The sequence below is a fragment of the Meles meles genome, chromosome 7, assembly GCF_922984935.1.
Source record: "Meles meles chromosome 7, mMelMel3.1 paternal haplotype, whole genome shotgun sequence".
Lineage (NCBI taxonomy): Eukaryota > Metazoa > Chordata > Mammalia > Carnivora > Mustelidae > Meles > Meles meles.
Window position 1 is genome coordinate 120,015,624 of NC_060072.1, and position 12,104 is coordinate 120,027,727.

Here is a 12,104-nt window from a genome sequence, read left to right on the forward strand (position 1 = left end):
ATGTTCTTGAAACCAATAAAGACCCAGGCAAGATCTTCAAACCCAGAAGCTTAGACATTGACCATTGGATTGGCGAGCATATGGCCTTTACATAATAAGAAGAAAGTTACTCCAGGGAGTGCGTCCAAGGAACACATGACTTCTAAGCATTCCTACCTATCTCCTTGGAAGCATGTTATTACTGTCTACCTCCTTCCCACAAATACTTGGGTTGAAAATATCCTTGTTCCTAGTCCCTGGATCAGAGATTGAGGCTGAATAATTTTTTGAATGTAAACCAAATTTTTCCTCCTAAGGGAATGAGTATTTTGAGATCTATTATTTTCTTTTTCCACATAGCCTTTAGGTAAGATAACCATGCAACTTGAGTTTTATTAAAACCTGAGAGCTCTGATAGAGAGGGTTTTAAGAAATGACAAGACTTTCTGAAGTACCTGGAAGAAAATTATTCTGTAGGTCAGTGGCTATAAGATATGTAATATCTTACATATCTTATCAGAGTATATATTCCTCATTCTCAAAGATACTGTTACCGAGAAAACGCAAATAAAAGAGACGTATGTGTATGTTATTTATGATTGTGATTTTGCTTTAATAAAAAGTTGGGCTATTTAATTTTTGGCAAAGAAGTAGTGTTTTATAGTTCAAGTGTTAGTAATTTGGAACATTTTGATGAAATGATGAATTCATCAGGATTTGTTCGGTTGTAAGTGAAAGAAAGCCAGCTCAAGCCAGCTTATGAAAATAAAAGGAACTTAATTATTTATATGACTATGGTTTCCAGAGGTGCATCTGGCTTCAGGCATGGTTGCAGCCAGGAACTCAGATGATCTCATCTGGACCCTTTTTCAGCTCTGCTGGTTTCTTTATTCATCATTATGCAGACAGGCATATGATCAGTAAAATGACCACCAGCACCTTGAGACTGTTGTCTTCCTGGCTTAGCAATGCCAACAGGAAGAGAACTTGTTGGGCCACCCATCCAGCTATCAGCCTCAGAGAAGATACGGAACAGCTCTGGCCACATGTGTGATGAATAATCACTGTGGCCCAGGGAATGGAGTATTCTGGTGGACCAGCTTAGGGCATGTTCACCAGTGCTGCAACAGAGGTGCGTTGTCCAGTGACTGAGGGTCCCTCTGGGATAAGGGTGTGAGAGAGGCTTTCTCCAAAGGAATGAGAAGAAGGGATATGGGAATGTGTGCTGAGCAGACTAAAACTGTAGTAAATTCAACCATTACAAATGGTATGTGTGAACTAACTTAAAAACTGTACTTTTGCTCTTAAGATGGCATATAAAGAACTTTCTGCCTTCTCCTATTAAAATATCTATCCAAAACAAAAGAAACGGGAAATAAAAATTCCAGCTCTTTCTTTGATAAGAAGTAGATGACATCAGTAATTCTCATAAATGTGAACACAAAGTGTTTAATACTATGACCTAGTAGAAAATATGAAACCATAATTATTGTCTTTGAAAATGTGAAAAGATTTTACACAGAAAATAGTCTTTTTTAAAAAAGGAGAATTAAAAAGAAAAGTAAAAAACAGGAAATAACTCTCAAAAATTAGAAATCTAAAGGCTGAAAGAAACTCACTGAGCTGTTGAAAGCTAAATTTGAGGGAGAAATCATTAGCGGCGCAACTCAGCAGGTCCAATAGCAGCTCACTGATGCAAGAGAAAATGGGAGAGAATCATTCAAGAAATAATAGAAGACTGTTTTCTAGAACAGAAGGAAAGATAAACCTGAAAGTTTCCAGAGAAGAAAAAAAAAATTGTCACATGCAAAGTGTTTTGAATAAAACCAAACAGGAGACTTCTCAACATCAGTGCTGCTATGGAAACCTAAATTTGTGAAAAATTTTTTTAAAGATTTATTTATTTATTTGAGAGAGAGAGAATAGTGGGGGAGAGGGAGAGAGAATCTCAAGCAGACCGCCCCCACTCCCCCGAAAATCATGACCTGAGCCAAAATCATGAGTCAGACACTTAACTGAGCCACCCAGGCATTCTGTGAAATATATTAAGGGGTAATTTTTATTATAACAAAAGCAGGTCTTTCTTTACCTGAGAGTTGTTGTCAAATATCTCTAAATAGTTCTCTTAAATGGTTTTTAAAAAATATTTCACTTATAACTTTCCATCATTTAGACTTACTGAAATTTTTGTATAATCTGATGTATACCTGTAAATTTTCCTTTCAGAGATTTGAGGCATGTTCATGGTCCTTACTCTTGTTTTTCTTTTTTTGATTCACTAATTCACCCAAGAGTATGAGTATGAACTTTTTTCCAGATACAACGGAGTTCATGTTTCTTGTTTTATATAGTAGTCCAACCTCTATCCATAATTGTATAATCAGTAACAATTAATAACTGTGATTGAGTTAGAAAGTTACTGATAATACTAGGGTATGTGATAGCAGGACTTGCAAAATATTTGCCATTTTTCCTTTGTGCCATCATCTAGTGATTTCAAGTGACAAAGTTTGGGCCTTACTCTCTTAAAATGTTTGGTATATATATATATATATATATATATATATATAATTATGAGTAACAAAGTATCATATAGAATATTAGTTTTTGTCTTCTCTCAATGAGGAAGACAAAGTCCTGAATGGAATTTTCTTTTGAAAATTAGAAGGGGTGGGGTGCCTGGGTGGCTCAGTGGGTTAAGCCTCTGCCTTCAGCTCAGGTCATGATCCCAGGGTCCTGGGATTGAGCCCCGCATCGGGCTCCCTGCTCAGCGGGGAGCCTGCTTCCTCCTGCCTGCTTCTCTGCCTACTTGTGATCTCTGTCAAATAAATAAATAATATCTTAAAAAAAAAGAAAATTAGAAGGGGCAATCAAAAGTTGAAATTTAGCAGATATATTTTCAAAATTTTAATTATTTGAAAAAATAATATTTTTAGGATTCAACAAATATTATTGTTGACTATGTAACATATTTTGTTATGGTATCTTTAGATTAAAAGTACTTCAAATTGCATTTTTGTTTTTAAAATATTCTAACTTTTAGTCTGTATGTACTATAAAAGAATTGAAATTTTTAGGTGCTTTTTTTTGGATTAGTTTCTAAAGCCTAATGAAATGGAAGTTAATTGTCTTTTCCAGTTTTAAAAAAAAGTTCTATTTTATTCCTTAATGTCCTATAATGAAACCAAAATAATATAGAAAAATCAAGAGATGAAAGAGTGCCAGGATTTTTCTTGCCAATATAACTTTTTAGAATTGTGCTGAGTTGCTTTTGCTATAAAACCACACCAACTAGTTTATTATGTATTCTCTAGGTAATGACATTTTATAGAGGATTTTTGTAGTTCTTTTGGCTCGGTGAGGTCAGGAACTTTAAATTAGAATTATTAGAGCTGGAAGGCATCCTCTTACTCACGTTCTAAGTGAAGGAACTGAAGTCCTGAGAAATCATGATTTATCCAGGGTCACACAGCTAATAGTGAAGGTTAGAAGAAAATCATGGCCTCTTGGCAGTCAGTTCAGTGATCTTTGTGAAAGACTTTTTGGACTTATTCTTACCACCATCACGTTATGTGCAATGCCCATAATTTATTGCATTGGGCCCAGTTAGCAAATTACAAGTTTATGTTTAATTTCCTAAAGCTGAAGGAACATTTAGAATTAGGAATATTGACAGTGACAAAAACAGGAGATGGTAAGGATTTTTGCCCAGGATAGAAGCTATCTCTTGATTAGACTCTGGTCCTCCTCCTCTCTAGAAGGAATTCCATTATTCATTATTCTATAGGATATAATTCTGCCTTCCGGAAGGTTCTTCCTTGTTTATTTTCCTCCAAGGTCAACTTGTGTGAACATTGGGACAAATATGTCCTCCTTGGAGGTTATGTAACCTTTATATCTTTCTTTTTGTCCCTGCAATTTTGACTGTGTGAGCATTGTTTGAAGTGTGAAAGGCTTATAGGCAAGGCTTATGGGTTTTTTGTCAATGTTATTCCCTCAGAAACTTAATTGGCCCTGATCTGTCTTTTTGTAGTTAATTTCCTGTGATAGTAATAGAGTGACTTACATGTCCCAGTCTGGCAGAGGGAGTTATTAGTTTATACATATCTCTTGTGCATGGTAAGTAATAATTCCTTCTTTCATTCTCAAAACTATCCCAGTTTGGACAATAAATTATATGGTTACTCTAACCAAAAAACACACCAAAAAATCCCAGTCTCTTTTATTTCTTTGCTTCCTTACTTCTGTTCTTACCTCTCTTATCTTTTAAAGGTTGCTGTCATGTGGCCATCTGAAATAGGTTTCATGGGAAGTAACATACTTAACCTGATTTGTGACAAGACTGACTTCACACTGATTACATGAGAAAACCTAATGGCCATTTTTGCTCAAAACTTTTTGGCCTTCTCTCTTACTGAAATCCAGAAACAGTCAGTGTTTCTAACCCTTGGGGCTCCCAAATTTCTGGGTTCTCTATTCCCTGCCATTTCTGCTGTCCAGTCGGTTAGTTCTTGCCTGTGTACATTCCTTGCTTGTAAATTCTCAAGAAAAGCAGTAAGTAATACTGTTATTCTGGTATTCTGTTTTCCTTCTTCTTTATAATTGTACTCTTGGTAGACACCATTTTGTCTTTGAAGCTATCTCAGGCATTTTAAAAAAATTGAGATATAATTTATACACAGTAAACACACAGTAAAAACCACTGCCCCCAATAAGATACAGAACACTTCCATTACCCCAGATGTATGCTCTTTTCCAGTTAATCTCCTACTTTGCTCTCTTGGAGGCAACCACTTTTTTTATTTCTATCACAGTTTCCTTTTTTTTTTTTTTTTTTCCCTTTTTATTAATTTTTTCAGCGTAACAGTATTCATTCTTTTTGCACAACACCCAGTGCTCCATGCAAAACGTGCCCTCCCCATCACCCACCACCTGTTCCCCCAACCTCCCACCCCTGACCCTTCAAAACCCTCAGGTTGTTTTTCAGAGTCCATAGTCTCTTATGGTTCGCCTCCCCTCCCCAATGTCCATAGCCCGCTCCCCCTCTCCCAATCCCACCTCCCCCCAGCAACCCCCAGCCACGACGTGGATGGAACTAGAGCGTATCATGCTTAGTGAAATAAGTCAATCGGAGAAAGACAACTATCATATGATCTCCCTGATATGAGGACATGGAGAAGCAACATGGGGGGGTAGGGGGATAGGAGAAGAATAAATGAAACAAGATGGGATTGGGAGGGAGACAAACCATAAATGACTCTTAATCTCACAGTTTCCTTTTGACAAACAGTATTTTTACTAAGTTTTTGTGACTGTGTGACATAACTATCTTCCCATCCTTTAGTCAGTTTATCTCGTGCTGCCTGACTGCTAAGCAGTTGCCATGTCTTTTATATTTTCTGTTTGGTCTGTACCCACTTGAAAACTACCTGCGACAATGAATGGACCCACTTGAAAACTACCTGCGACAATGAATGGACTCCAAAAAAACCTGAGTGAAGTGTATTTATCACCAATGACCAGTGTATTGAAGGCATTCCTTATTGGTAGGTAACTTTCTGTAATGTGGGCCTTTGAGTCCTCCAGGAGTTGGGGAAAGAGCAGGAACACACATGTGCTCTGAAAAGTTCAGGTTGAACTTGAGAACTGACACTCCACCACTTGCTGCACTGACATCCTTCTGGGGAATACTGTTCACAAGCCACACCTGGTGTAATGGGGTGGGAGGCAAGGTTTGGAAATGTAGGCTCTACTTGTAGGCTAGGCAGCCGCTTCTCAGTGACTGCTCCACACTGTGACAAAGGGAAGATAAAGTTTGGACAATGTCAATTGTCCATGGGTTAACATGGTTAATGGCACAGCTTTTATTTTGTTTTAGTAACATAATACCATATTGCTTTCCTTTTTTGTCTTTGTGTTATTTCCTTTTCTTTGTGTTACATTCTTTTATGCCCTTTGAACAAACATTTCAATATTTAAAACTAAAAAAAACCACAATGATACTGCTACCTCTGTGGGAATGTTTGAAGTAAAAGCAACTAACTGCTTTTTATATTATTCTGATGAAATTAAGATTATTTCTGGCCGTCAACAGAGATAATTAAGTCTTTTTTTAAAGATTTTTATTTTAATTCCAGTATAGTTAACTTACAGTGTTGTATTAATGTTATATATAGTTAACTTACAGTGTTATATAATATATATAAGCTTCAGGTATACAATACAGTGATTCAGCAAGTCTATATACATGACTCAGTGCTCATCAAGATAAGTGTACCCTTTAATCCCCATCACCGACTTTATCCATCCTGCCCATTCATCTCCCCTCTGGAAACCATCAGCTCTCTATAGCTAAAAGTCCGTTTCTTGGTTTGTCTCTTTTATTTCTTCTTTGTTTTGTTTCTTAAATTCCACATTTAAGTGAAATCACATGTATTTGTTTTTCTGACTGACTGACTTTGCTTAGCATTATATTGTCTAGCTCCATCCATGTTGTTGCAAATGGCAAGATTTCATTCCCTTTGATGGCTGAATAATATTCCATTATGTGTGTGTGTGATGTGAGATAAATAGATATATTAAAATGTTGTATATATATGTATATGTGTATATGTGTATATATGTATGTATATATATATATATACAACATTTTTATCCACTCATCTGTCAATGGACACTTGGGTTGCTTCCATTACTTGGCTCTTGTTAATAATGCTGCAATAAACATAGGGGTACATATGTCCTTTCAAATTAGTGTTTTTGTATTTTTTGAGTAAATACCCAGTAGTCTAATAATTGGATTGTAGGGTAGTTCTATTTTTAATTTTTTGAGGAACCTCCATACTGTTTTCCACAGTGGCTGTACCAGTTTGTATTCCCACCAACAGTGCATGAGGATTCCTTTTTCTCTGCATCCTCACTAATACGTGTTACTTCTTGTGTTTTTGATTTTAGCTATTATGACAGGTGTAAAGTGATACCTCATTGTGGTTCTGATTTGCATTTCCCCAATAATGAGTGATGTTGAGCATCTTTTCATGTGTCTCTTAGCTACATCTGGATATCTTCTTTGGAGAAATATCCTTTCATGTCTTCTGCCCATTTTTTAATTAGGTTATTTGGGTTTGGGGTGTTGAGTTGTGTAAGTTACTTATATATTTTGGATACTAACCTATTGTTGGGTATATCATTTGCAACTATCTTCTCCCATTTAGTAACTTGTCTTTTACTTTTGTTGATTGTTTCCTTCACTGCGCAGAAGCTTTTTATTTTGATATAGTCTCAATAATTCATTTTTGCTTTTATTTCCCTTGCCATAGGAGACATATATAGGAAAAAATGTTGCTACAACGATGTCAGAGGAGATAATTTAAGTCTTAAAATATAAAGATCCCTGATATCACCATTTGTATTCAATATAGACTAGAATAGAGATCTTACCAGCGATGCTAGCCTGCAGAATAAGATGGGCGGTGATGGGAGGGGGAAGACAATTATAAAAGAAAAGGTATAAGAATGGAAAGGAAGAAGAAAACACTGTCATTGTTGGCAAATTGGTGTAATTATCTATGTAGAAAGTTTCCAAAACTCTACAGCTGAATTCCTAGAATTGACTAGAGAATTTATCAAGGTCTTTGGAAACAGAAGCAATATAGGTAAGCCAATTACATTTCTATGGACAGGCAGTGACAACAAAAAACCAGAGAGTATAATTTTAAGAACATTTTATTCTGAAATTATTAACATCCCATGTGGCCATGCTATATTTTTTCAAAACTAAGAAATTGACTTTGGTACAATAATGTTACTAAACTATGCCTTTGTTCAGATTTTCTGCTGATAACATTTTTCTGTTTCAGAATCAAGTCTGGGTAGCTATTTCTCTTTAGTCTACCCCAATTTACAGTAAGTCCTTGCTCTTTTCTTTTCAGAACCCTGACACTTTTGAAGAGTAGAGGTGAGGTCATTGGTAAAATGGACCCCATGATGTTATCATATCATATAACATAACATTATTGTTAATGTTAACCTTGACCACTTGGTTAAGGTGGTGTCTGCCAGGTTTCTTCCCAGTGAGGTTACTATAGTAAACGTAATTTTAAAGCTATAAAATTTACAATATAGAATGAAATAAAGAACACAATATAGATGACACTTGGATAAATCTAACAAATAATGTCTATGACCTTTATTGAGAAAGTTATAAACTTCTGTTGAATGTTAACTATGGGCCAATTAAATGGAGGGAAATGCTGTATTAATATATTGGGAGACTAAATGTTGCAAAGATGTTAATTCTGTTAATGCACTTAGAATCAAATTCCTAAGAGACTTGGGGAGTTTTAATGATACTACTACTACTTTTGATTATTATTGTTGTTGTTGTAGTTGTTATTTTGGTGATGACTGACATAATTCTGGACTTATATGAAAGAGTAATGGTCCAACAAACATATGAAAAGATGTGTAACATCACTTATTATCAGGGAAATGTATATCAAAACTACAATGAGATATTACTTCAAACCTGTTGGAATGGCTAAAATCAACAACACAAGAAACAACAACTGCTAGCAAGGATGTGAAGAAAAAGGAACACTCATGCACTGTTGGCACTGTGGAAAACAGTTCAGAGTTTCCTCAAAAAGTTAAAGATAGAACTACCCTATAATCCAGTATTTGCACTACTGGGAATTTACCCCAAAAAATGAAAAAACACTAATTTGAAAGGATATATGCACTCATATGTTTATTGCAGCATTATTTATGATAGCCAGATTATAGAAGCATCCATCAATAGATAAATGGTAGTGTATGTATGGAATAATTCACTATATGCATATACATGGATGTTTTATATATATATATATAAAGTTATAAATTTTATAAATTTTTTATAACAATAAATTTTATTTTTATAAAATTTATGAATTTTATAAATCATGTATATAATGGTAAATTATATAAATAATTATATATAATTATAAATGTTATAACTTATAAGTTTTATATTTATGTATAATTTATATATAAATTTTATAATTTATAAAATATAAAATGCTTATATATAAGATATTCCCTATTGTATATATTATACATTATAATATTTCATTGTATGTATTATGTATATAAATATATATACTGTATAAGGGACTATTATTCAGCTATTAAATCTGAAATGTGAAATCTTGCCATTGCAACAACATGGTTGGAACTGGAGAGTATAATTCTAAATGAGATAAGAGAAAGACAAATACCACGTGATTTCACTCTCATGTAATTTAAGGGAAAAAACCAAATGAGCAAAGGAAAAAGAGAGGGACAAAGCAAGAAACAGACTCTTAGCTATAGAGAACAAACTGATGATTACCAGAGGGGTAATGGGTGATGATAGGTTATAGGTGGTGGGGATTAAGGAGACCACTTGTTGTGATGTGCATTGGGTGATAAATGGAATTGTTGAATCACTATATTGTACAACAGAAATTAATATAATGCTATGCTAACTATACTGGAATTAAAATAAAAACTTAAAAAAATGAAAAAGAAGAGAAAATGTCATGTGATTATGTTCACAGATGTGAACAAAGACATTAGAAGAATTCTATAGAACTTGATATCTTAATATAATTTCAATATGATTGAATTTAATAGAATATAATTTCATATATATAATACAATTTATAAATATAAATATAATTTCATATATAATATAATATAATTGAATATAGTTTCAATATCAATAAGATATTGGTGTAATTTATTTTGAAAGATGGTCCAAAAATTACAGAGACACTCCTAAAGAACAAAGTGTTTTTCCTGCCTTATGTAATGATTTAATATAAAACAAATTTAAACCAGTGCAAGGATATATATGTTGGTCAGTGGGAAGAATAGATAATTCAGAAACAGATCCCTTTATATACAGAAGTTAGATTTTTCAGTATAAGGTGCTGAGGCAAGAGATTGCTCAGATGAAAGAAAATAATACTAGATTCCTATCTCACATCACACACAAAATGGGAAATGGTTAAACTATAACTTATAAATTAATCATAAGTAAACTTAATTATAAAATTAGAAGCAGAGGGACGCCTGGGTGGCTCAGTCAGTTAAGCCGCTGCCTTTGGCTTAGGTCATGATCCCAGGGTACTGGGATCAAGTCCCACATCAGGCTTCTTGCTCAGTGGGGAGCCTGCTTCTCTCTCTGCCTCCGCCTGCCACTCTGCCTGCTTGTGCTCTCTCTCTGACAAATAAATAAATAAATAAATAAAATCTTTAAAAATTAGAACCAGAACTCAGAAAAGAAGTTGAAGAAAAAAACAAAACTACCAAAGAAATGAAAACAAAATTTGAAGGGGTGTAAGAGAAAAGAGTTGGTATAGAAAAATAGTGAAGTCATGGAGATTAGAAATGAGAGAAATAAGGGTACCTGAGTGGCTCAGTTGATTGTCAGACTCTTGATCTCAGTTCAGTTCTTGATCTCATCCACACTGGGTGTGGAACCTGCTTTAAGAAAAAAAAAAAAAAGTAGAAATAAGAGAAGTGAGCCACATCAAATATACATTTAAAAGGTGATATAACACCTTTAGTTTTAAAATATTAGTGTTTACAATATGCCAGAACTGCATCATTCATTAACTTCTCTCATCCTGCTGAGTTAGGTGCCAGAAATCATAAAATAATCTATAAATTATTATAATGATCTTTCTACTGACAGCTCAGTTGCTCAATCGCTTATAGAAAGCAAAGAATTGGAAACCACCTGACTTGCAGAGGGATTCATTATCACTTTGTCAATTTGGGGAAGTTTATCAAAAAGGGTTAATTAAGATTTATCAAAAGAATATTAAAACTTATTACTCTTTTGCTTACAGGTAACTTGTTTAACTCAAAATACTTAGAAAGGACTGTTTAGAGATATTATGAATTTTAAAACACATTTTCCATTATACAGTGAGTTTTTAGAGTAATTTTTGTCTTAACATACATCTGAAATGTATTTTTTTAATCCAGAACCTTGCAGCTATAAATGTAGATCACTCAATTTAAGGAAAATTGTTGTCATTTAATTGACAAAGCTAGTCTTCAGTTACAAGTTTATCTTTCAAATCAGACTTCCTCTGTGGGTAAAAGTCCAACTTGATTTTTCAGCTCAAATAAATATGTTAATATATGTCTCCATGACAACCATCACACAGCTGAATTCTAATTCTAATATAGATAAATAGACAAGGCGCAGAGCCTTACTATGCGTTGCCTGGATACAGTAAGATACTGCTGCCTTCAATATTTCTTTGCTTTGTGTTCACTAAAGTCTTCTAAAGTTGAGATGATTCTTTTGCAAATAATAAGGGTATGGAAGATGTAAGGTCCTTAAGTAAAAATACCCTCCTTACTACTTCATTCTACTACATATCTGAACTTATAATATACTAACGTAGCTCACATAGTCCATTTCTTAATAAAATATATGATATATATATCTACATATGTATAGATACATATATGATGGGGGATAAACAAATCCTTATTGTACTGCTTTGACTAAAGGGAGGATTTACAGGTTTGACAGGTTTGACATCCTGGAGAGTTTATATTCCAGGGAAATACACTAGTTGGGATTAATGGGTGCGATGCATTTCTTTTGTAAAGCGAGAAAAGTGATTGTGAAGGAAGGAGAAGGAAATGCGAAAGAGGCTGGCTTGATACCTTAGATACAGGTGTATTTTCCAAAAGATCAGTAGTAGAAAAGATGGAAGTTGATGATCTGGAATTTGATTACCTTAAAACTGTACCAACATGTCTCTTGGAAAGTCTTCATGTAGCCCCAGTGTACCTCAATTTATAGACCACTGATATAGAAGACAGGCAGAGCAGATCCATCATATGTATAATTGCAGACATGATAACCAAGCTAGTATGGTAAAATTAATGCTAAGAGATTAAACTTTCCTAAGATAAAAGACAACTAGCATCTGAAGATTGAGAGAGCATACTGTGTGACTGGGTTTTTATAGTAAAGTTGCTGGACTTGAGAGGTCAAGAAAGATTTTGGTAGGAAGAACCAGGCAAATAGGTTTGAGTTATTTATAAATAGAGAAATTATGTTGGCTTCAGATTTC

General features: G+C 34.2%; 1 protein-coding gene across 5 annotated transcripts in view; it reads left to right on the top strand.

Annotated features, from left to right (window-relative positions):
- Positions 1-12,104, top strand: part of ZNF438 (zinc finger protein 438) — a 180,810-nt gene that overhangs the window by 81,957 nt on the left and 86,749 nt on the right. The gene's annotated exons all lie outside the window — the stretch shown is intronic.